General features: G+C 35.8%; 1 long non-coding RNA gene across 2 annotated transcripts in view; it reads left to right on the plus strand.

The window, feature by feature from the left end:
- The first annotated feature begins 111 nt into the window (after positions 1-111).
- Positions 112-26,245, plus strand: part of LOC123381486 — a 267,900-nt gene continuing 241,766 nt past the window's right edge. For both annotated transcript variants that reach the window (XR_006588526.1, XR_006588527.1), the window contains exon 1: positions 112-644. This is a non-coding gene — a long non-coding RNA (uncharacterized LOC123381486). The remainder of the gene's footprint in view (positions 645-26,245) is intronic.

The following is a 26,245-nucleotide window of genomic DNA, read 5'->3' on the forward strand; positions in this document are numbered from 1 at the left end:
GCCTGGGAAAACGTGCTGACGCCCGGGGGTGGGGCTGCGCCTGGGCCGAGGGGCCCCTGTTGCCGAGGTCACTGGATGGCGCTTGCGCGGGTGAATCTAGCGTGGAATATAGCGGCGATATTGGCTGGTGTTAAGACGTCACTTTACACCAGCTGCCTGGTCCTGCCCAAGAAGCCTTTGTCAGACGTCATCTCTAGGTGCAGAGATAAAATATCTCATAGGGGTGGTCCTGAGGCCTGGAATGATCAAATGAAGTTTTGAGTAGTGTTAAGGGCCGATGTTACTGCATGGGTTGGGGGTGCAGATGGTGACCACGTGGGCCTTGCAGCCCCTAGACGCCAGTGCCTTGGAAATGCCTGCACCAGTCAGGAGAGTGAGGTTTCAAGATGCAAGTTCGTACACTAAATTAGGAATCCTCATTTCTGATTCCCTGCGAAACCGGTAACTGGTAGGATGCTCACAGTCTGCTAGTTGTTTTCAAAGGAGCCGCAAGAGCTTTAGCTGCTCTTTGGATCTAGCTGTGAGTCTAGTTGGAATGGTTCGGGAGTGGGGGATCCCCAGGTATAAGCCAGTTGAGGCCTTCTGGACGGAGAGGAAGAGGCAGAACCATTTGTCCCACCTTCCAGGATCCCGGATAGCAGGAGGTGAGTCTCTCCAGCAGGCGCATTACAAGTTTTTTATTAAGCAGAAACTCTCACGTAATGGCCTTAAATTGCAGATATTGATATATTTATGCCCCTCTGTGTCCGGTTCTGTGTTAAGCGTCACCATGTTTATCGTAGTAGGAGGTGGAAGAGAATCGTTATTTGTGACTATTTCCACTACTAGAAAGTGCACTATTAGTGTATTTGAAAGATGTGGAAAATTAGAGGAGAATCCTCATAGAGTCCCACCTTCAAGACAATTACCATTAGCTTTTTCATGCATCTTCTTAGAGGATGCATGCTATTCCTACTTTCAACATTTCTTAGGTAATGTGAACTTAAAGGAAAAACTGTATCATAGACATTTTTGTGCTATTATATGCTTTCATAACATTTTTATGATAATTTAATATGTAGCAGAGTAGTATATTCACTTTTTGTTGACATTTGGGTGGAGTCTGAATTTTTTGAATTTTAATATTTTGTTTAGTACGTTTGGTCATAATTGTACTTGATTATAAACCGTCCTGTTCCAAACAGAACAAAGCTTTTCCTAAATGTCTGATTAACCCAGGATTCTGTTCCCAGGAACAAATGCTTTTCTCTTTCTCCATGCTCCTAGATGAATTATCCACTCAGGTGTTTACGTGTTTCAGCGCTGGATTCTCCTCTGAGATTCTTTTTCTTTTTTAATATGAAATTTATTGTCAAATTGGTTTCCATACAACACCCAGTGCTCATCCCAACAGGTGCCCTCCTCAATACCTCTGAGTTTCAAGGCAACGAAACCATCTGCTTGCTAATGCGTCCTCAGTGTAAGATCTTCCAAACTTAACTTGTAGTCTTCCTTTATCTCTAACCTTCCCTTCTCCAGTCTCAGTCTCAGTAGCACCTGAACACCCAATCAAGAAACCCAATCAAGAAACACAATAGCCATTTTACATTCCTCCCTCTTCTTTTTTCCTGTAGCTAGTCAGCTAGTACATGGAGGTACTGAAAAATATGTTGTGCAGAGAAATCCTAGAGCTCTCACAATATACTGTATTTTCCACAAATAGAAGGTAAGACCCTTCAGGTCCTGAGCTATGTTTTATAATTAAATTTTTAATTATATTAGTAATGTATGTTTACATCCCCTGAGTCAAAATTAAAACATTCTTATTAAAGTTAAATACCGCATTCCAAAACAAAATCCAGCATCTCATTCCATATCAATTAATTAATTAATTAATTTCCTTGGTATTTATATCAATATAGATGATCAGTTTCCTACTTTATTTAATTCAGTATGCTACTGTCAATATTTTGATGCCCAAATTGTCACATTTAGCTCATTACTTCAGCCTGACATCTGTGTTATTTTGATATCCCAATCCCTTTCTATTTTCTGACACAAAGAGGTCTTTTAGACTCATTGTTTGCTTTCCCCTGAATGATCCTGGGTTCAGCCATTTTTCCAGGTAGCCCTGTTTTCTTATTGGAGAATGGTACTGGGAAGCCGAGGTAATTATGGTAGAAGTATTCATTATTATTAGGATGTTGCTGCTTGCAGGTTCTTTCAGTAAATAGGGCTAGGAAATATGTATATGTAAAATCACACATGCACACACACACACTCACACATTTAAATATTAGTTTATTTTTCTCTATATCTATATATGTTGAGATTCACGTGTTCACACCAATACCTCCAGTTCCTATGTACTACCAGAGGGTTCTTTCTAGTTTTCTACCTTTCCAAGTTTTTATCTTCTTTGTCTAACAATGAGAAATCTGGTTGCATTAATTTTTTAATATATGTACTTGTTCAATCCGTCATCCTGTATGGAAGCAATTTCTCATCACCACCACTGTCTCCTCCAAGTATGGTTATCCTCTTTTACTGCTTAAATATTAACGTGTGTGGCAGCTGTGTCATGTAGACACCAATACGCACCAGGCAACTCTTCTATGCGAAGCCCCTCAGCATACTGCTTGGGTTCTGACTCAGCTCTGGGACACTGCTGACACCTCTCTAACTGCCCTCTTCTAGCCCTTTTGGTATGGATGCCGATTTTGCTTGGTTCACCTATTGGCTCTAAGAGGGGGGAATACTAAAAGCAATACTGTATCTTGCCCCCACCCACCTTTCTTGAGACATAATTGATATGCAAAAAAGTGCATATATTTAAAAGTGTACACCTTGGTGAGTTTTGAAACTGTCTTTATTTTTTAATGTTTATTTAATTTTTTTTGAGAGAGAGAGAAAGAGAGAGAGAGAGTGAGCAAGGGGAGGGGAAGGGAGCCAGGGAGATAGAGAATCTGAAGTAGGCTCCAGGCTTTGAGCTGTTAGCACAGAGCCTTTATGCAGGGCTCAAATTCACGAACTGTGAGATCATGACCTGAACCCAAGTGGGATGCTTAACCAACTGAGCCACCCAAGAGCCCTACAACTTGATGAGTTTTGATAGTGAAATCATAATCAAGCTAACAAACATAGTCATATCTTCCCATTCATTTTGAGCTTTTAAAATTAAAGTTTTTATTTTGAGACAAAAGCAGATTCACATGCAGTTTTAAGAAATAGAGCTTGCTTCAGATTCTGTCTCCCTCTCGCTCTGCCCCTTCCCTCCTTATGCTCTTTCTCTCTCTCTCAAAAATAAATAAACGCTAACAAAAATTAAAATAAAAAAGATATAGAGCTTATGTATACTTTTTCCAGCTGTCTCAATCATAATATCTTACAAAACTATAGCATAATATGACAACTGAGATATTGACATTGATACAGTCAAGGTACAGAATACTCCTATCACTGCAGGTATTCTGCCTATTGTCATTGTATAGCCACACTTCCCTCCTGCCCCTACTCTCCTGCATGTGTTTTTCCATTTTTATAGTTAAGCAATTTCAGTAGTATTTTATATATATATGGATTCATATTCTATGTAACTTGCTGGAATTTGCCGTTTTTATTCAGCTTAGTTCTCTGGAGATTCATCTAGGCTGTTGTGTATTTCAGTTCACTTTTTTTTTTTTAATTGCTGAATAGTATTCCATAGCTTGGATGTTCTACAGTCTTTTTAACCATTGGCTGAACAACAGGTGGGGTTTTCCAGTTGTGAATAAAAATACTGTGAACATTTGTGTACAGGTTTTTGTGTGAACATAAGTTTTCATTTTTCTGTGATAAATGTACCATAGGATGATCACCAAATTGCATGTTTAGTTTTTTAAGATACGGAAACTGTGGTTGTTTCTTTTATATTTTCCATCAACAGCATGATGGTCTAGTTTGTCATCATCCTTGCCAGCATTGGTGTTGTCAGTACTTAAAAAAAAATTTCTTTAGCCGTTCCAATAAGTGTGTAGCGATATATCATTGTGGTTAGAATTGTACTTCCTGAATGACAAATGATATTAAACATTTTTCTTTGACTTCTTTGCCATCTGTCTTTTGGTGAAAAATGCCTCTTCATGTCTTTCATCCATGTTATAATTGGATTATTTGCTTTTTTTTTTTATTTTTACCAGTGAGTTGCCAGAGTTCTTTACATATTGTTGATATTAACCTTATGTTGGACATGTAGTTTGCAAGTAGTATTTCCTCCCAATCCATAGCTTGTCTTTTCATCCTATTACCAGTGTTTTGCAGAGCAATAGTTTTAACGTTTGATGAAGATCAGTTGGTAAACTTTTCCTTTTATGGGTCATTTTTTTGGTGTCACATCTAAGAACTCTGTGCCGTGCTTTAGATCTTGAAGAGTTTCTCTTATTTTTTTAAAGGTTTTATGGTATTATGTTTTACATTCAAGTCTGTGATACATTTTGAGTTAATTTTTTAAAAGGCTTCTTTATTTTGAGTGAGAGACTGGGAGCACCTGAGCCAGGGAGGGGCAGAGAGAGAGAGAGAGAGAGAGAGAGAAAGAGAGAGAGAGAGAGAGAGAGAGAGAATCTCAAGCAGTCAGCTGTGCTGTCAGCACAGAACCAGAGGCAGAGCTCTATCTCACAAACAGGAAGATCATGACTGAGCTGAAATTAAGAGTTGGATGCTTAACCAACTGAGTCACCCAGGCACCCTGAATTAATTTTTACATGAGGTATGAGACCTAGGCTGAAGTTTGTTTGTTTGGCATATGGATGTCCACTTGCTCCAGCGTTATTTATTGAAAAGCTAGCTTTACTTCATTGAATTGTTTTTGTACTTTGTCAAAAATTCATTGAACATATTTGTATGGTTCTATTTCTTGGTTCTCTATTCAGTTTCAGTGATGTATGTATCTATCTTTGATAATTATACACATAGTCTTGATTATTGTAGCTGTAATAGGCTAAGTTTTAAAATTGGATAGACTGATTCTTTCTGCTTTATTCATCTTTTTCAAAATTGTGTTAGTTATTCCAGTTCCATTGCCTTTCATTATAAATTGTAGAAAATTGTGTCTATAAAAAAATCTGCTGGGATTTTGATAGCAATTGTGTTGAATGTATATGTCAGTTGAGGGAGAATTCACATCTTTAGTATGTTGAATCTTCCAGCCTATGAACATAGTATAGCTATTCATTTCTGTTTTCTTGAATTTCTTTCATAAATATTGTGTAGCTCTCAACATCGAAGTTTTGAACATGTTTTGTACACATAAATATGTTTTTAGTGATTATAAATGATAGTGCATTTTAAACTTTTGTGTCCGTGTTCTCATTGATAACATATACAAATAGAATAGATTTTGTATGTTTATTTTATATTCTTTTACCTTGCTGACCTCACATATAAATTCATAGAGATGTTTTTGTAGATTCCTTTAGATTTTTTATATAGAGAATTATATCATCTACAAATAGAGGCAGTTTTATTTCCACCTTTCTGATCTCTGTGCCTTATTTGCACTGGCCAGAGCTTTGAACACTGCATTTATTAATAAGAATGCTGAGGGGCGCCTGGGTGGCGCAGTCGGTTAAGCGTCCGATTTCAGCCAGGTCACGATCTCGCGGTCCGTGAGTTCGAGCCCCGCGTCGGGCTCTGAGCTGATGGCTCGGAGCCTGGAGCCTGCTTCATATTCTGTGTCTCCCTCTCTCTCTGCCCCTCCCCCGTTCATGCTCTGTCTCTCTCTGTCCCAAATAAATAAATAAACGTTGAAAAAAAAATTAAAAAAAAAAAAAAAAGAATGGTGAGAGCAGACAGACTTACCTGTTTCCGATGTTAGGGTGGTAACATTCAGTTTTTCACCATAAAAGTCATGTTAACTGTAGGTTTTTTGTAGTTGCTCTTTGTCAAGTTGAAGAACTTCCCTCTTTTGCTATTTGCCTGAGAGTTTTTAATCATGAATGGGTGTTGAATTTCATCAAGTGTTTTCTGTATTACTAGATGTGATCCTGTGATTAGTCTTCTTTAGTCTGTTAAATAAGGTGGATTATTCTGATTGATTTTCTAATACTGAACCAGCTTTGAATTCCTGGAATAAATGCTACTTAGTTATGTGTATAATTCCCTTTATGTAGATGTTGAATTCTCTTTGCTAATATTTTGTGAGGGATATTTACATGTGTATTCATGAATGATATTGGTCTGTAGTTTCCTTATTTTTGTACTGACTTTTTCTCATTTTTGTATCGGGGTTGTATTTCATAAAATGAATTGGAACATGTTCCGTCCTCCTCTATTTTCTGGAAGTGATTTTGTGGAAGAAATTTTGTAGAATTGGTGGTATTTCTTCTTTAAACACTTGGTTGAATTTTCCAGTGCAACCATAGGACTCTGGAGATTTTCTTTTTTGGGAGTTTTTAAATTATAAATTTATTTCCTTTACAGTTACAGAGCTATTCAAATTATCTATTTCATATTCGTGTGTTCAGATAGTTTGTGTTTCTTAAGAAACATCCATACTGGTGTTTTTTTTTTTTTTTTTTTTTTTGTCTGTTTGGTCACTTACTGAGAGAGGGCTTTTGAAATATTTGACTGTAATTGTGGATTTGTCTGTTTCTCCACTAAATGCTATTTTTCCTTCTTGTATTTTGAAACTCTGTTATTAGGGATATCAATGTTTAGGATTCTTGGTTGATTGATTTGACCACTTTTTTATTATAAAATGACCCTCATTCTCTCACGTAATATTCTTTTCTCTGTAATTTAGTTTGTCTGATATAATGTAAGTACGTCAGTTTTTTTTCTTTCAATTACATTTAACATATTTTCATGTTTGCTGATTCTTTCTTCAGCCTGCAGAAATCTGATGTTAAATTCCTGTAGTGAATTTTCCATTTTTTTTAAATGTATTCCAGCTTCAATATTTATATTTGGTGCCTTTTTATAAGTTCTGTCTGTTTTTTGATATTCTCTTTTGGTTGAAATGTCAATTTCCTGATTTCCTTTAGTTCTTTGTCCATGGTTTCCTTTAGCTCTTTGAGTATTTTTAAGATAGTTTTTGTCTAGCAAGTCTAATGACTATACTTCTTAGGATGAGTTTCTGATAAGTTCTTTTTTCTATTGTGAATGGAGCATACTTTTTTATTTCTTTGCATTCCTCGTAGTTTATTGTTGAAAACTGGGCATTTTGAGTTTTAGGATGTTGTAACTCTGGAGATCATATTCCTACCCACCCCTGGGATTAGTTGTTGCTGACTGTAGGTTGTTGTTTGTTTAGTGACTTTTTGAAACTAGTTTAAAAAGAGTTTATTTAGATATAATTCATGTACCACATAGTTAAACAATTTAAAGTCTATAATTCAACGATTTTTTAATATATTCATAGATATGTGCAGTCATTACACAGTCAATTTTGGTCGACACTATTTTGTTTTGTGTTTTTTAAATTTTTATTTAAATTCCAGTTAGTTAACATACAGTATGATATTATTTTTAGGTGTTCAGTATAGTGATTCAACACTCCATTTTGGTCTATACCATTTTTATAAAGACTATTTTTTGTTGTGTGTGGTTTTGAAGCCCCTGTTTCTTCAGCTTAGTGCTCAATTAGTTGCTTGTTAGAGACTTTCTTACATGATTGGAGAAAAGAAAAAGAAAAGAAAGAAAAGACTCCAGGTCTTTGCAGATTGGCTCTGTGCTGGAGCACTCACTTCTTGTTTTTGTTGAGCCTAAAGATTAGCTACAGGTGAAACCCTATTGTCTTCCCAGGTCTTTTCAGTACATATGTTCTGCTGTGTACAGGTGTGTGGATTTCTCTGGTGTATGGAAGAGCTTTTCAAAGCTTCCCGGAGTCCTGTCATCTACCATTTTGCATCACTTTCCTCATGGCTTATCTTTTTCTTTCTTTTTGAAAATTTAGACAGTTTCTTTATATTTAAAGTGGGTTTCTTATAGGTAGTTGTAGTTGGGTCTTGCTTTTTAATCCATTTTGACAGTCTGTATCTTTTAATGAATGTTTAAACTATGTGGTAGGTAGAATAATGGCCCCTTATAGATGTTCATGTCCTCATCCTTGGAACCTGTGAATATGGTACCTTACATAGTATAAGGTAATTAAGTTTTCAGATGGAATTTAGGTTGTTTACCGGCTGTCCTTAAAATGGGGAGATCTTGGAATAACATGTGGACTAGTGTAATCATGTGAGCCCTTAATATCTGAGAACTTTTCCCAGCAGAAATGAGAGATTTGAAGACAGAAGGAGAGGCGGGAGAAATTCAAAATGTGAGAGAATCTTTGATCTTCTGTTGATGGTTTTGAAGATGGAGGAAGGCAACAATGAGCTCAGACAGTTACTAGGAGTTATAGCAGCCCTCAGCTGATAGAAAGTGAAAGACTTCATGTCTACACATTGGAAGGGCCTTAATTCTGCCAACAACTTGAATGAGCAAGGAAATAGATTCAGAGAGTCTCTATGAAGGAATACATCTAGTAGACATCTTGGCTGTAGCTAGATGAGGCCTGTACCAGAGTTTCATTGTTGAGAACTGTAAGATAATTAATTTGTGTTGTTTCAAGACAGTAAGTTTGTGGTAACTTGTTATGGTAGCAGTGGAAAACTAATACAGCCTGTTTACACTTAATGTGATTATTGATTTACTTGGGTTTAAATATACTTTCTTGGTATTCATTGGCTCTTTGTCCAGTGTCTCTTTGTCCCTTGTATTATTTGGAATTCTTTTGCACTTTTCACTCCTCGTTTGGATTGAATGCTTTTTATACCATTTTCTTCCTATTTTGGGGCATATTAGCTCTGTGTTTTTTTAGTGGTTAGATTTAGTCTGGAATAGTTCCTCAGTTGATACTTTCTTTATTTTTGTGAGTCTGAGTTCTGTGGAAATACTCAGGCTAAGAACAGGGTGAGGAAAACAAATAATTTGTTAAGTGATGACCATATGGCTAACATTATACTAAATGATATCAAATACAAAAAAAAAAAAAAGTTAACATTTCTATGAACAGGTACCTACAGACAGGGCACATGTAGGAGGCAATTAATAAACAAGACGTGTTTTGTATAGGTTTGGCATCATGCAAAAATTGTGGTTATGGACCCCTTGAAAATCTATTAAAAAAGTAATACATGGTCACACAAAATTTGTATGCAATTTGGGGGGTGCAACCAAAAACCCTAAAATAGAGAACAGGATGAAAATTTTAGGTCATCATTTCTTCATTATTTATTCAGAGAAGTCTTAGCTAAGGATATTTATTACTTTCCTGTTCTTTTATAGCACCATTTATCTCACCTTAGATGTTCATGGTTATAAAAAAAATTGTTTTTTAATGTTTATTTCTGAGACAGAGACAGAGCATGAGTGGGGGAGGGGCAGAGAGAGACGGAGACACAATCAGAAGCAGGCTCCAGGCTCTGAGCTGTCAGCACAGACCCCGATGCAGGGCTTGAACCCACAAACCGTGAGATTATGACCTGAGCTGAAGTCGGTCACTCAACCGACTGAGCCACCCAGGCACCCCTAGATGTTCATGGTTATAAATCAGCATTTATTTGTGTGATTATTTGCTGAACATCTGTATCTTTAACTTGAATGTAAGCTCCATGGAGTCAGAAATATCCTTACTCATTGTTTCATTCTTCATGATGAGCACAGTCCCTGGGGCCTAATAATCACATAAATATCTACTCAATAAGTCAACAAATGAATGAGGATATGACATTAAATATAGAAATTGGAGAATACACCTAGAGTTTTGTGTGCTAGAATTGTCAAAGCAGCACCAGTTCAAACCACATTTGTTGAACACTTATCATAGGTAGGGCCTTGGGCTATGCATGGGGTGGGAGTGGTATCTAGAGCTTGTTTGTGAAAGGTAGGAAGTTTTGATACTCACAGAGGTCACTTGAGAAATAGCAGGCTTAAAGAGTTCTGTGGGTGAGTACAGTGGATGAGAAAACTAGCACCCAAGGTAGATAATGAATGGTTGCAGAAAACTTGGTGGGACCAAGTTCTGAACTGTTTTGACCAAGATTTCAGACAGGTTGGATTCTTCATAAGCAGACCTTGTGATGAGGTTTTGTGTGCAAGTGATTTCTTTCTTTTTCTTTTTTCTTTTTAATGTTTATTTTTGGGAGAGACAGAGACAGAGAGACAGAGGGTGAGTGGGGGAGGGACAGAGAGAGGGAAACATAGAAACCAAAGCAGGCTCTAGGCTCCAAGCCAGATTAGGGGCTCAAATCAAGGGAACACAAGATCATGACATGAGTTGAAATCAGATGCTTAATGAACTGAGCCACCCAGGCACCCCGCAAGTGATTTCTTAAGGAAGTGCTCCCAGATGAAATGAGTTAAGGGAATGAAAGGAAGGAGAAGAAGCCAAGCAAAGGTATGTGTGTTTTTAGGTAAAGTCCCTGTCTCACTCTGGTCCTGCAAGGGAGTTCCAAAGTGTAAATTATACCCAGAATATGCCTGGATCCATAGACATTTATACTCCCACATTACATAGGCATTGATTAAGGGCTACCCCAAGGGATATAAACCCCCAGACCCTTTCTGTTTTCTCTGCAGGAGCAAGGAGGTAGTAGCTCTAGTACACAAGGGGAGTCATCAGAGAGTAGCATATGCTGATGGCAATTAGAAACAAATCACTCTGGGGTACCTGGGTGACTTGGGCAGTGAAGCATCCAGTTCTTGATTTTGGCTCAGGTCATGATATCACCAGTTCTTGAGTCTGAACCCTGCTTCTGGCTCCTCCCACTGACAGTGCAGAGCCTGCTTGGGATTCTCTCCCCCCCTCCGGCACATGCTCTCTCTCTCTCAAAATAAATAAATTAACGTAAAGAAAAAGAAACAAATGACACTGAAGCCATGGGATGGGCACAGCGAAAGGGCAAAGGAACAGGAAGGAATCTGAGCATATTACCTGCAGTGTCTGCTACAGGACTTTTAGTTTGACTTAATAGGCGGTAGAGATTCGTTGCAGTGGTTCCCAGACGTGGATGTCCATTAGAAACAACTGAGAAACCTTTAAAGAAAATTTAATGACTGGGCTCCATCTCAGATGAATTAAATCAGAAACTTTTTAGGTAGAACTTGGGCATCAATGCTATTAAAAGCTCCTCCTCTGAGATTGAAGGATTGACTGGAGTATAGGCTCATGGGCGAGGGTGTGGCAGGATATAAGTACTATGTTAGAGAGATAATTGGGCAGGGTTTTAAAGGCGAGATGGAAGGGAGAGAAAAAAACCTGGAGACTAGAGTATTGGCAAAAGTTGATGATGTGGACTGCAATGGTGGCAGGAAAAATGGAGACAGAAGAACAAATTTGAGACGTGTCTTAAGGAAAAAACCAGGAAATATAGTAACTGATTGAATGTGAGGACTTGAAGTGATAGAGGAGTCAAAGGTGGGTTGAATGGGAGTCTGGCTTTGAAGCAATGTTCATTGAAATATGGTGATGCTCAGACAGTATGGAAAATTGTATCAGTAAAGCCCTTTGACCTTTTCAGATAGAAAAGGGATGATGGTTATTATTAATGAAGAAGCTTGTGTTGGGGCCTAGAATATTCTTTGGTCACAACTTAGAAATTCCTCTCTTTCAGACTAAAAGTGATTGTTTAAATCGTTTGATCCGTAATATAATAAAACTAAAATATATCTTATGTGGCCTGGGAAATTTGTTCCCATGGAACTTAGAGCTTGGGTATTTGAAAGATGTTCGTAATCCTCTATCATGCTGTGTTAGTATCAGTATTCTGGTTGATGGGATTGCCATTCATTAGTTCTGTTATTATTATTATTATTATTATTATTGCTAAATGTATGTTATAGCCATCTATGTTATCTTCTTAGTCATAAATGATAAGCCTGGACGGAACATGTATTACTAGATATATGGGTAACATAATTTTATGTGTTTTTTTTTAATGTGGCAAGGTGTGTCTTATGTTTGTGGAATAATGGGAACTACTTTTCTCTTTTAACACAGTAATTATCCAAGCAATTGAAGTTTATGTATCTTGCCCTAATTGGGTACTATTTCTTTATATGTACAAGGCAAAAAAATAGTTTGACCAACTTTGCGTCAGGTAAGTAGAAAATTCCATAGTGTTGATATACTGATGGACAGTGAGATTCTATTTCTGAAAATGTTAACTTGGGGATGGTAAGCTGAAAAGGTATGATTGGTTTTTTGGTGGCTAAATGACTACCATGTGAAGATAGCTGCATGCAGAATGTAGGTAGGTAGAGTAAAAGAATCATGAAGTGGAGAGAGAAAGATAGCCCTGATAATATTGTTTGAGCCCATTGATTTTCCTGTGTCAGACGTCGTATGTATTCTTGGCTTCCTGATTCAGTAAATCATTAAATTTCCTTTTTGCTGAAACTAGTTTGAACTGGCCTTCACTATTTCAGTCAAAGAGTTTGTCAACAGCTGTTGTTTGGAACCAGTGTTTCTCCTGGAGAATCACAATGCTCCACATGTATTCATGAAATTTTGATCAAGACTGTTTATTTTTGTGTAGCCCTGATAATCAGTCAGAACTTCATTTCACATATATTTTAAATTTGTATTTATTAAAGAAGAAGCCTTATGAAAACATTTCATTAATGAGGCCCAAGTTTATCTCTTTGAATTATATTCTTTATCTAACTATATTTTTTTTGGTGCAAAAATAGAGAATAAGGGGGAAAACATAACGTCAAAAAGATTCTGGAAATATACTTCCTAAGTATTCTTTTTTTTTTGAGCAAAGGAAATAACTAAATAAAAATTCAATGTTTGGGTATATAGACATGAAATTAGAAGCAACATTTTTTTGGATTAGAATTATGTGATACATAAATTTCCGTATACAGAAAGTTGCCCATTTACAAATTAGTAAATAGGATTTAATTCAAATAGAGATTCTAAAGATATATATATGTTAAAAAATAACAATTCAAAATGCCATAAGAGAAAGTAATAAATAATTATTTTAGAGAATGGAGGAAGTATTCCATCTAGATATTTCTTTACCACTTAGTATTTTATGAAGCATTCTAAAATATAGCAGTGAACAAGACAGATATACTCTTGCTCTCATGGAGATTATATTTTAGTTGTATACAGAGAAAACAAAAATTAGCCATAATCTTACTCTCTGAAAGAAAATGGTTGATATTTTAGTTTATTTTCAACATACGTGCTTAAATGGTGTGTGTATAGCACAATTGCAATTATGTTCTATATAGTCTTGGATTCTGCTTTTTTTCCCCTTAGTTTTCTATCTTTAATCTTACCTTAAGCTATTTAACATACTTTAAAAACATTATTTTATAATGACTACTATAAGTAAGTCATGTTTATTTACCTTTCTAGAAATCTTTTTAAAAATTCTAACACTGTGATGAGTAGTGTGGTTTGTATATATTTGTCTAGGCCCTGAGTATTTCATTATGATACCTTCTTAGAAATGAACTGAATGGTTAAAAAGACAGGAGTATTTTAGGGGTGCCTGGGTGGCTCAGGCAGTTAGGTGCCTGGCTCTTCATTTCGGCTCAGGTCATGATCTCGTAGTTTGTGGCTTTGAACCCTGCATGGCTTAGGGCTGACAGTGTGAAGCCTGCTTGGCATTCTCTCTGCCTCTTCCCATTTCTGCTATCTCTTACAAAAATAAATACACAACAACAACAAAAATGACAGGAGTATTTTAAATTTTCATTTTAATGTATATCAATTTTTTCCCCTAGAAAGAGTGTATTCTATTAGATTCCTACCAAAGAAAAGTTAGAAAATCCTTATCTCATTTCACCTTTGCCATCATTAAATATTGGAGTACATTTTTTTCTAGCATTATTGTATACTTTTGTTTTTGTTTAAGGATGCTATTCTGCAATATACCTTCTAACTAGTTATTTCAGGCATATAAGAAATGAACTGATTTTTTCTCATGCGATGCCTGTTCTGTATCATTGGTCTGGTTTTGGAGCAGTAACCGAAATCACAAGACACGATGGGTTTCATGCAGCTTTAAGTCAATTTAACATTAGGAAAAATACAGATAGACATGAAAACAGTATGCACAACAACAACATAGAAGAGGTTTTATGATTTTCAGGCACAGCTTCCAATATCCCAGCTACTTCACACTTGATATATTCACAGACATTAGGAGATAAGGCTGTGTGGGCAGACCATCTCAACTTAGGGAAGCCATCAATTCCAGGGGCCCTTCGAGTTTTTTTTTTTTTTTTAAGTTTATATATTTATTTTGAGAGAGAGAGCATGCGTGCATGCAGGGTGGGGGCAGAGAGAGAGGGATAGGGAGAATCCCAAGCAGGCTCCACACTGTCAGTGCAGAGCCCAGTGCGGGGCTCGATCCCACCAACTGTGAGATCATGACCTGAGCTGAAATCAAGAGTCAAATGCTTAACTAACTGATCCACCCAGGCACCGCCAGGGGCCCTTCAACTTTCATACAGCTTATTGTGTAGCCTCTTTAGGGATACAGGAGTAGAGCCCATACTCCAGTGAGCTGTGTGTAATCAATATAAATTCTCTACTACTTGGTAAATAATTTCAACAGTGAGGTGCAGGTGCTTGGTCCAGTACAAATCCTTAGTGAAGATTTTTATCTTGGAACCACTGTAAATATACTCCTAACAATTTTTTGAGTTAGCTATAGCCATCCTGGAGGTTAGGAGGAAGAAACCAGTTGTGAACTCTTTTAATCTTGTATCTAGAATATTATTTGTAATTCTCGCTTTTAGAGCTTATTATCTTGTGTTTGTCAGTGTTATAGGCAAATCGTTATTTCATGTGCAAATTATGAAAGAGGTGTGTATATTGAAGCTATGATCTCTGACACCAGTGTGCCTGAGAGCAAATCCCAACTTCTGCCATTATTACTTTAATTCTCCATCCTTTACCTGTGAAATGAAGATAACAATGGCATCCATGTAATAGAATTGCTTTATGAATTCAATGAGTTAATGTATGTAAGGCAATTAATTCTGGCACCTAATATTGTATTAGGTGCTATTTTATATTCTGCTTAGTAGTTGTACTTCTTATTTCTCCTTAATGTCTTATTGCAAGGTTAGTTTCCAAAGACTTTAACACTTTGATAGTAAGTATATTGCTTGGGTTCTTGTGGAGAACTCTTTAGCGCTCATTGGTAAATAGGTTTATTGTTAAGTTAAAGACATTGTTATCACTACTTATTTTAGCCATGTATTTCTTATATTTGTATATTTGTTAGGTTGGTTTTGGCCACAAGTAACAGATATCAACATACTGACTAAACTATGTCACCATAAACAAACAAACAAAAAAACACTGCTTTCTATCCATATTATTCACTCCATACTTAGATTGTTTTCCCTCATGGTCTGATGGTGGATTCCACTAATAGCACTGTACACATTAACATTGAGCAAATGAGAAAAGTCAATTTCTTATAAATCTCAAGAGTAAGAAATATACTTTCCTAATAAATTTACATTTACCTATCCCTGAATTAATCATTGACTGTAGGAAGAGATTGGCCTAAATTAACCAGGACCTAAATTAGTCAAGAAATAAGATGGAATCAGTGTTGGAAGTCAACCATAATAGTCACTGCCAGGAGACTCCCCAATATGTCTAGTTTTAAAAAAATAAATAGGGCACCTGGGTGGCTCAGTTGGTTAAGTGTCCAACTCTTGACTTTGGCTCAGGTCATGATCTCGTGGTTTCATGGATTCGAGCCCCGCGTGGTGGTCTGTGAGCTGATCTCATGGAGCCTGCTTGGGATTCTCGGTCTCCCTCTCTCTCTGCCCCCATCCCCCCAACCCCTGTTCATGTTCTCTCTGTCTCTATCAAAAATAAAAAAATATATATAATAAAATAAAACAACTGTATATGTATTGACTTAAATCAACTATGCTTCTGCTAAAAGGAACTTAATTAAAAAAAAACTCAGGATGTCTGGGTGGCTCAGTCACTTGGGCGGCTGACTTTGGGTCAGGTCATGATCTCACAGCTAGTGAGTTCGAGACCCCCCATCGGGCTCTGTGCTGACAGCTCAGAGCCTGGATCCTGCTTTGGATTCTGTGTCTCCCTCTCTTTCTGCCCCATCCCTGCTCTCTGTCTCTCTCTCTCTCTCTTTCTCTCTCAAAAATAAACATTAAAAAATTAAAAAAAAAAACTCAGTGAGAATTTTGGCACGTTAATATATTTATTTCCTAATATTAAACCATCCTTAAAGTCTTGGAATGAATCCTACTTGGTCATAGTGGACGGTTCATAAATAATTCAGTTACACTTATTTTAGTATTTTTTTTGTAAGATATATAGTAATAAATGAAATCTGTCAACTTATATGTATGATTGCTATTTATATTATATATTATTATGTTACATTATATTATGTTACATTACATTATATTTTTAGTAGCCTAATTCACATCCCATATAATCCAGCCATTTAAAATGTACATTCTGTAGCTTTTATTAAATTCACAGTTATGCATCCCTTGCCACAATCAATTTTAGTACATTTTCTCATTCTAAAAAGAAACCTCATCTTTAGCTGTCACCCGCCTCCCATTACACTGTGTCTCTTTTCTCCCATTAGTCCCAGGCAACCATCGATATCTTTAACATCTATGTTTAGATTTGCCTGTTCTAGACATTTCATATAAATGGAATCATACAGTATGTGGTCTTTTGTGACTGTTTTTTTTCCCTTAGTATGTTTTGCTATTATTTAAAATTAGTATTTCGTATAATTTTAATGTTAATTTCATAAGATTATTTGGGTCATTTTGCACCTTTAAAAATATTTGCATGTAATTTCTATAACATGGGTGTCATCTGTTCATTAGAAGTTGCAAATAATCAATAGTAAAATTATCTGGCCTTTAAGTGATTTTATGTTAGCTTTTCTTTTTTTCTCTCTCTCTCTTTCTGCAGAGTTCAGGAAGTCCGTAAGACACCTTCACTTCTGACACCAGCTGCAAGTTTGGTGTCTCCAAGACTGCCTTTTAAAAGTTCATTAGAAGTATTTATAGAATGCCAGAAAGCTGTTATACTCACTGTTAAGGTTTATTACAGTGAAAAGAAACATTAAAATCAACCAAGGCAAGAGATGCATAAGGCAGGATACAGGAGACACCAACTACAGAGCTTTTATTGGGGCTTGGTCATGTAGATATGGTTGACTACCTATGTGACTGATCTTAGTCTGTAGCCCTTCCAGAGGTTAAGGGGCTGCCACGTGGCTCAAAGGTGCCCTCACCTCCAACCAAGGTCCCCTCACCTCTAACCATAAATCATATTATTAGCATAGACTATTTGTCATGGCTCATGGTCCTGCTGCTCTCTCTCTCTCTTTGTTTTTGTATGGATAATGCCCTTGGTGTCAAGTCTATGAATTCTTTGCCTGGCTTTAGATTCCAAAGGTTTTCTTCTATGTTTTTTTCTAAAAGCTTTAGAGTTTTACATTTAAGTCTTTGATCCATTTTGAACAAATTTTTATATAAGGTATGAGGCTCAGGTTGAGGTTCTTCTTCTTTTTAAATTTCTGGATGTCCATTTGCTCTAGCACCATTTATGGAAGGACTTCCTTAGCATATTGTTTTTTATACTTTGTCAAAATTAGTTGGACATATTTGTGTGGGTCTGTTTCTGGGTTCTTTATTCTGTTCCATTGATCTATATGTTTGTTTCTCCATTAATGCCACACAATCTTAACTATTATATGTATTATTATAGAATTATACTTATGTACCTTTACATGCACACATATACACGTACATATATATAAGTACACAAAAATGAAAACATACATATAAAAATATACTGTATAATAAATTTTCAAATCATGTAGACTTATTCCTACCACTTTATTCTTTTTTTTTCAAAATCATTTTAGCTATGCTAATTATTTTATCTTTGTATATTCATTTTAGAATAATATTGTCTATAAGAAATCTTGCTGGGATTTTGATAGGAGTTATGTTATGCCAGTGTATCAAGTTGGTGAGAGATTATATCTTTACTGTGATGAGCTTCAAATCTATGAACATGTTATATCTTTTCTTTTATTTAGATATTCTTTGAATTCATCAGTGCTGTGTAGTCCTTAGCATACAAGTCCTATATACCTTTTTTTTTTTTTTTAATTTTTTTTTTCAACATTTATTTATTTTTGGGACAGAGAGAGACAGAGCGTGAACAGGGGAGGGGCAGAGAGAGAGGGAGACACAGAATCGGAAACAGGCTCCAGGCTCTGAGCCATCAGCCCAGAGCCCGACGCGGGGCTCGAACTCACGGACCGCGAGATCGTGACCTGGCTGAAGTCGGACGCTTAACCAACTGTGCCACCCAGGCACCCCTTGTCCTGTATACCTTTTTAAGCAATTGTAAATGGAATCCTTTTTTTTAATTTTGAGATTCACATGTTCATTGCTAATATGTAAAAATACAAAAAATATTTACTTTGTATCATATGACCTTGTTGAACTCACTTAATTCTTAGAGGGTTTTTAGGTTCCTTGGGATTTTCTAAGTACACAATTCTGTCATCTGCAAATCAGACAATTTCTTCCTTTTTTTTAAAAAATTATTTTTATAATGTTTATTCATTTTTGAGAGAGAGAGAGAGAGAGAGAGAGAGAGAGAGAGAGAGAGAGAGAGAGCACAAGCAGGAGAGGGGCAGAGAAAGAGGGAGACACAGAAACTGAAGCAGGCTCCAGGCTCAGAGTGATCAGCACAGAGCCTGAAACAGGGCTCAGACTCACAAACCATGAGATCATGACCTGAGCAGAAGTCAGATGCTTAACCGACTGAGCCACCCAGGTGCCCTGACACTTTCTTTCTTTCTGATCTTCATTCATTAAGTTTGCTTACTGTACTAATTGGACTTTATTTTTATTTTTATTTATTTTATTTTATTTTATTTTAATTTTTTAAGATGGTATTTATTGTCAAATTGGTTTCCATACAACACCCAGTGCTCATCCCAACAGGTGCCCTCTTCAATGCCCATTGGAATTTATTTTTAATATTTGAGAGAGTGATGATTGTGGACCCCCTTTGTTCCCAGTCTTAGTTTTTCACCATAGTATCGCATTAGCGCTGGGTTTCTTTGTAGATCCTCTCTCTCAAGTTGAGGAAGTTCCCTTCTTTGTCACTTTTTTAGACTTAATTCTTTAGACTTTTTAGACTTTTTTTTAAAACTTGAAGGATGTTGAATTTTATCAGATGTTTTTTCTGCATTGATATTCTGTGAGTTTCTTTAGCCTCTTAGATTACATTGACAGATCGTCTGTTGATACTTTGTATGTTAAACCGATAGTTTTTCTTATTTAATATTGAGCCAGCCTTTCATCCCTTTAATAATTTCAAGTTAGTCATGCTATATAATTCTTTTTATATTTTGATGAATTCTATTTGTTAATATTTTGTTAAGGATTTTTACACCTATACTCATGTGAATATTGGTCTGTAGTTTGTATGTGTGTGTGACTTGTCTGTCTGGTTTTCGTATCATGGTAACACTAGCTTCAGAAAATGAAGTGTCTCATGACCATGAGATCATGACCTGAGGTAAAATTAAGAGTCAGATACTTAATTGAATGAGGCTTTAAAGATAATTCAAGTTTCTTATTAGTTATGGGGCTATTCTTCTAATACTCATATTGTGTGAGTTGCAATAATTTGTGATTTTTGAGGAATTGGTCCTTTTCATCTAAATGTGTTGTTTATAGTGTTTTATTATTATCTTTTAAATACCTATAGGGTCTGTACTTATATCATTTGTTTCATTACTGATAATAGAAATTTGTGTCATTTTCCTTTCTTTTTTCTTTATATTTCCTGCTAGAGCATTGCCAATGTTACTGATTTTTCTAAAAAACCAGCTCTTTGTTTCACTGATATTTTCCTTTTTTTTTTCATTTTTTATTTCATTAATTTATGCTCATATTTTTATTGTTTTATTCCTTATGGTTGCTTTGGGTTTATTTTGTTCTTCTAGGTTCTTGAGTTGGGAACATAAATTATTGGTTGAGACTTCTTTGTGATGTATGCATTTTGTATACAGAATGCATACAGAATTTGTATAAATTTCCACCTTAGCACTTCTTTTACTATGTCTCACAAATTTTGATATGTTTTTATTTTCATCCATTCAACTAATATTTTGTTATTCCCCTGGAGACTTTTTTTTAACCCACAGTTTATTTCAGAATTGTTTTATTTAGATTAGTTTATTTCAGAATTGTTTTATTTAGATTCCAAGTGTTCGGAGATTTTCCTATTATCTTTCTTTTATTGATTTCAAGTTTGATTTCATCATTGTCAAAGAAAACACCTATGATTTCTATTATTTTAAATTTGTTATAGTTTATTTTGTTGTCCTGGATATAGTTTATCTTGGTACATGTTCTATGGGCATTTGAAAAGAATGTATATTCTGCTCTGGTTGGGTATAATGTTCTATGAATATTAATCAAGTCCTCTTGGTTGATGGTGTGGTTGAATTCTTCTGTATCCTTGCTCTTTTTCAGTCTAGTTCTATGAATTGTTGAGAGAGGATTTTTGATGTCTTCAACTATAATTGTACATATTTCTACTTCTTTTCAGTTCTAATAGTTTTTACTTTGCATATTTGCAGCTGTATTGTTTGGTATATATATATTTAAGATTGTTAATCTTCTTAGTGGATTGATGCTTATATTATTATATAATGTCCCTCATTCTTTCTGGTAACTTTCTTTGCTCTGTAGTTTATTTTATCTCATTTAATGCAGCCACTTCTGCTTTTTTTGATTAATTGTTGCTTTATATCTTTTTTCAACCCTTTATTTTTAACCTATCTATATTGTTATATTTGAAATGAATTTCTTGCAGATAGCATACGGTTGGGTCACACTTCTTAATCCACTGTCCTATTCTCTGTGTTTTAATTAGTGCATTTAGACTATGTATATTAATACAATTTTGATATGCTAGGGCTTAAGTCTGCTATCTTACTTGTTTTCCCTTGTTCCCTCTGTTTTTTCCCCTTTCTTGTCATTTTCTTGCCTTCCTGTGAATTACTGAAAATGTTTTGAGTTATCATAAAATCTCATTTTGATTTATTTATAGTGGTTTTGAGTATATCTCTTATATAGCTTTTTTTCTTTTTTAGGGACTAAATTTAGAAATTTATTATTTTCTTTCTTTTAATTTTCTTTTGAATTTTTTAAAATTTACATCCAAATTAGCATATAGTGCAACAGTGATTTCAGGAGTAAATTCCTTAGTGCCCTTTATCCATTTAGCCCATCCCCCCTCCCACACCCCCTCCAGTAACCCTCAATATGTTCTCCATATTTACGAGACTCTTCTGTTTTGTCCCCTTTCCTGTTTTTATATTATTTTTGTTTCCCTTCCCTTATGTTCATCTGTTTTGTCTCTTAAAGTCATCATATGAGGGAAATCATATGATTTTTTTGTTTCTCTGACTGACTAATTTCACTTAGCATAATACTGTCCAGTTCCATCCACATAGTTGCAAATGGCAAGATATCATTCTTTTTGATTGCCGAGTAATACTACATTGTGCGTGTGTAGATGTGATATATATATATCACATCTTCTTTATCCATTCATCCATCGATGGACATTTGGGCTCTTTCCATATTTTGGCTATTGTTGATAGTGCTGCTATAAACATGGGGGTGTATGTGTCCCTTCGAAACAGCACACCTGTATCCCTTGAATAAATGCCTAGTAGTGCAATTGGTAGGTCATAGGGTAGTTCTATTTTTAGTTTTTTGAGGAACCTCCATACTGTTTTCCAGAGTGGCTGCACCATCTTGCATTCCCACCAACAATGCAAAAGAGATCCTCTTACTCTGCATCATCACCAACATCTATTGTTGCCTGAGTTGTTAATGTTAGCCATTCTGACAGGTGTAAGGTGGTATCTCATTGTGGTTTTGATTTGTATTTCTCTGATGATGAGTGATGTTGAGCATTTTTTCATGTGCTGGTTGGCCATCTGGATGTCTTTTCTTTGGAGAAGTGTCTATTCATGTTTTTTGTCCATTTCTTCACTGGATTATTTGTTTTTTGGGTGTTGAGTTTGATAAGTTCTTTATAGATTTTAGATACTAACCCTTTATCTGATATGTCATTTGCAAATATCTTCTCCCATTCTGTTGGTTGCCTTTTAGTTTTGCTGATTGTTTCCTTCGCTGTGCAGAAGATTTTATTTTGATGAGGTCCCAGTAGTTCATTTTTGCTTTTGTTTCCCTTGCCTCTGGAGACGTGTTGAGTAAGAAGTTGCTGCGGCCAAGATCAAAGAGGTTTTTGCCTGCTTTCTCCTTGACAGTTTTGATGGCTTCCTGTTTTACATTGAGATCTTTCATCCATTTTGAGTTTATTTTTCTGTATGGTGTAAGAAAGTGGTCCAGGTTCATTCTTCTGCATGTTGCTGTCCAGTTTTCCCAGCACCACTTACTGAAGAGACTGTCTTTATCCCATTGGATATTCTTTCCTGCTTTGTCAAAGATTAGTTGGCCATACATTTGTGGATCCATTTCTGGGTTCTCTATTCTGTTCCATTGATCTGAATGTCTGTTCTTGTGCCAGTACCATACTGTCTTGATGATTACATCTTTGTAGTATAGCTTTGGTTTTCTATTTCAGGATTGCTTTGGCTATTTTGGGTCTTTTCTGGTTCCATAAAAATTTTAGGATTGTTTGTTCTAGCTCTGTGAAGTATGCTGGTGTTATTTTGATAGGGATTGCATTGAATATGTAGATTGCTTTGGGTAGTATCGACATTTTAGCAATATTTGTTCTTCCTATTCAGGAGCATGGAATCTTTTTCCATTTTTTTGTGTTTTCTTCAATTTCTTTCATAAGCTTTCTATACTTTTCAGTGTATAGATTTTTCACATTTTGGTTATATTTATTCCTAGGTATTTTATGGTTTTTGGTGCAATTGTAAATGGGATCGATTCCTTGATTTCTCTTTCTGTTGCTTCATTCTTGGTGTATAGGAATGCAACCGATTTCTGTGTATTGATTTTATATCCTACAACTTTGCTGAATTCATGAATCCATTCTAGCAGGTCTTTAGGGTTTTCCATATAGAGTATCAAGTCATCTGCGAAGGGTGAAAGTTTGACCTCCTCCTGGTCGATTTGGATGCCTTTTATTTCTTTGTGTTGTCTGATTGCAGAGGCTAAGACTTCCAATACTATGTTGAATAACAGTGGTGAGAGTGGACATCCCTGTCTTGTTCCTGACTTCAGGGGGAAAGCTCTCAGGTTTTCCCCACTGAGGATCATATTAGCGTTGGGTCATTCATATATGGCTTTTATGATCTCTAGGTATACTCCTAATATCCCTACATTCTTGAGGGTTTTTATCAAGCGAGGATGCTGTATTTTGTCGAATGCTTTCTCTGCATCTGTTGAGAGGATCATATGGTTCTTGTCCTTTCTTTTATTGATTTGATGAATCATGTTAATTGTTTTGCAGATATTGAACTAGCCCTGCATCTCAGGTATAAATCCCACTTGAATAATTTTTTTAAGGTATTGTTGATGCCGGTTGGCTAATATCTTGTTGAGTATTTTTGCATCCATGTTCATCAGGGAAATTAGTCTGTAGTTCTTTTTTAGTGGAGTCTTTGTCTGGTTTTGGAATCAAGGTAATGCTGGCTTCATAGAAAGAGTTTGCAAGTTTTCCTTCCATTTCTATTTTTTGGAACAGTTTCAAGACAATAGGTGTTAACTCTTCCTTAAATGTTTGGTAGAATTCCCCTGGAAAGCCATCTGGCCCTGGACTCTTGGTTTTTGGGAGATTTTTGATTACTACTTCGATTTCTTTACTGGTTATGGGTCTGTTAAAGTTTTCTGTTTCTTCCTGTTTCAGGTTTGGTAGTTTATATTTTTTAAGGAATTTGTCCATTTCTTCCAGATTGCCCATTCTATTGGCATATATTACTTATAATATTCTCTTATTATTGTCTGTTTTTCTGCTGTGTTGATTGTGGTATCTCTTCTTTCATTCTTGATTTTCTTTATTTGGGTACTTTACTTTTTCTTTTTGATCAAATTGGCTGGGGGTTTATCAATTTTTTAAATTCTTTCAAAGAACCAGATCCTGGTTTCATTGATCTGTTCTACTGTTTTTTTTTTTTTTTCTTTTTTTTTTTTTTTTTGGTTTTGATAGCATTCATTTCTGCTCTTATCTTTATTATTTCCTGTCTTCTTCTGGTTTGGGGTTTTATTTGCTGTTCTTTTTCCAGCTCTTTAAGGTGTAAGCTTAGGTTGTGTGTCTGAGACATTTTTTCTTTCTTCAGGAAGGCCTGGATTGCTATATACTTTCCTCTTATGACCACCTTTGCTGTGTCCCAGAGGTTTTGAGCTGTGGTGTTATCATTTTCATTGGCTTCCATTACTTTTTAATTTCCTCTTTAATTTCTTGGTTAGCCCATTCATTCTTTAGTAGGATGTTCTTTAGTCTCCAAGTATTTGTTACCTTTCCAAATTTTTTCTTGTGGTTGATTTCCAGTTTTATAGCACTGTGGTCTGAAAGCATGCATGGTATAATCTCAATCTTTTTGTACTTGATCTTTTGTACTTGGTGAGGGCTGTGTCCCAGTATGTGGTCTATTCTGGAGAATGTGCCATGTGAACTGGAGAAGAATGTATATTCTACTGCTTTAGTATGAAATGTTCTGAATATATCTGTTAAGTCCATCTGGTCGAGTGTGTCATTCAAAGCCATAGTTTCCTTGTTGATTTTCTGATTAGATGATCTGTCCATTGTTTTAAGTGGGGTGTTGAAGTCCCCTACTATTATGGTATTATTATCAATGAGTTTATTTATGTTTGTGGTTAATTGATTTATATATTTGGGTTCCTTCTCATTTAGAGCATAAATGTTTATAATTGTTAGGTCTTCTTGGTGGATAGACCCCTTAATTATGACATAATGCCCTTCTTCATATCTTGTTACAGTCTTAGTTAAATGTCTAGATTTTCTGATATAAGTGTGGGTACTGTGGCTCTCTTTTATTGACCATTAGCATGATAAATGGTTCTCCATCCCCTTAATTTCAATCTAAAGGTGTCTTTAGGTCTAAAGTTGGTCTCTTGTAAACAGCATATGGATGGATCTTGTTTTGTTATCCATTCTGTTACCTTATGTCTTTTGATTGGAGCATTTAATCCATTGACATTTAAAATAGTACTGAAAGATAAGAATGTATTGCCATTATGTTGCTTGTAGAGTTGATGTTTCTGGTGGTGTTCTCTGGTCCTTTCTAGAGTTTGTTGCCTTTTTTCCCCCATCTTTTCTCCCCTCAGAGAATCCTCCTTAAAATTTCTTGCAGGGTGGTTTAGTAGTCATGAACTCCTTTAATTTTTGTTTGTATGGGAAACTCTCTCTGTCTCCTTCTATTTTGAATGACAGCCTTGCTGGATAAAGAATTCTTGGCTGCATATTTTTTCTGATTCAGCACATTGAATATATCCTGCCACTCTTTTCTGGCCTGCCAAATTTCTGTGGATAGGTCTGCTGGGATCCTGATCTGTCTTCACTTGTAGGTTAAGGACTTTTTTCCCATACTGCTTTCATGATTCTTTCCTTGCCTTATTATTTTGAGAATCTATTAAAGCCTTGTCGATGATCAGTTTTCTGTTGATGATCAGGAATCTAATGGGATTCCTCTGTGCTTCCTGGATTTTGATGTCTGTGTCTTTCCCCAGGTTAGGAAAATTTAGCTATGATTTGCTCACATAACCTTCTACCATTTTCTCTGTCTTCATCTTTTGGGACCCCTATGATTCTGATGTTGTTCCTTTTTAATGAGTCACTGATTTCTATAATTCTTAATCATGCTCTTTTGCCTTAGTCTCCCTCTTTTTTCCTGCTTCATTATTCTCCATAAGTTAGCCCTCTACATGCTGATTCACTGCTCTGCCTCATCCATCTTTGCTGCTGTGGCAACCATTCGAGACTGCATCTCAGTTACAGCATTTTTTTAATTTCATCCTGACTAGCTTATACTTCTTTTATCTCTGCAGAAAAGGACTCTAATCTATTTTCAGCCACAGCTAGTATTCTTATTATCATGATTCTAAATTCTGGTTCAGACATCTTGCTTGTATCTGTGTTAAGTCCCTGGCTGTCATTACTTCCTGTCTTTCTTTTGGGGTGAATTGCTTTGTTTCATCATTTTGAAGGAAGAAAATGAATCAATAA

This window comes from Felis catus, chromosome D4, assembly GCF_018350175.1.
Source record: "Felis catus isolate Fca126 chromosome D4, F.catus_Fca126_mat1.0, whole genome shotgun sequence".
In the NCBI taxonomy this organism is placed as follows: Eukaryota; Metazoa; Chordata; class Mammalia; order Carnivora; family Felidae; genus Felis; species Felis catus.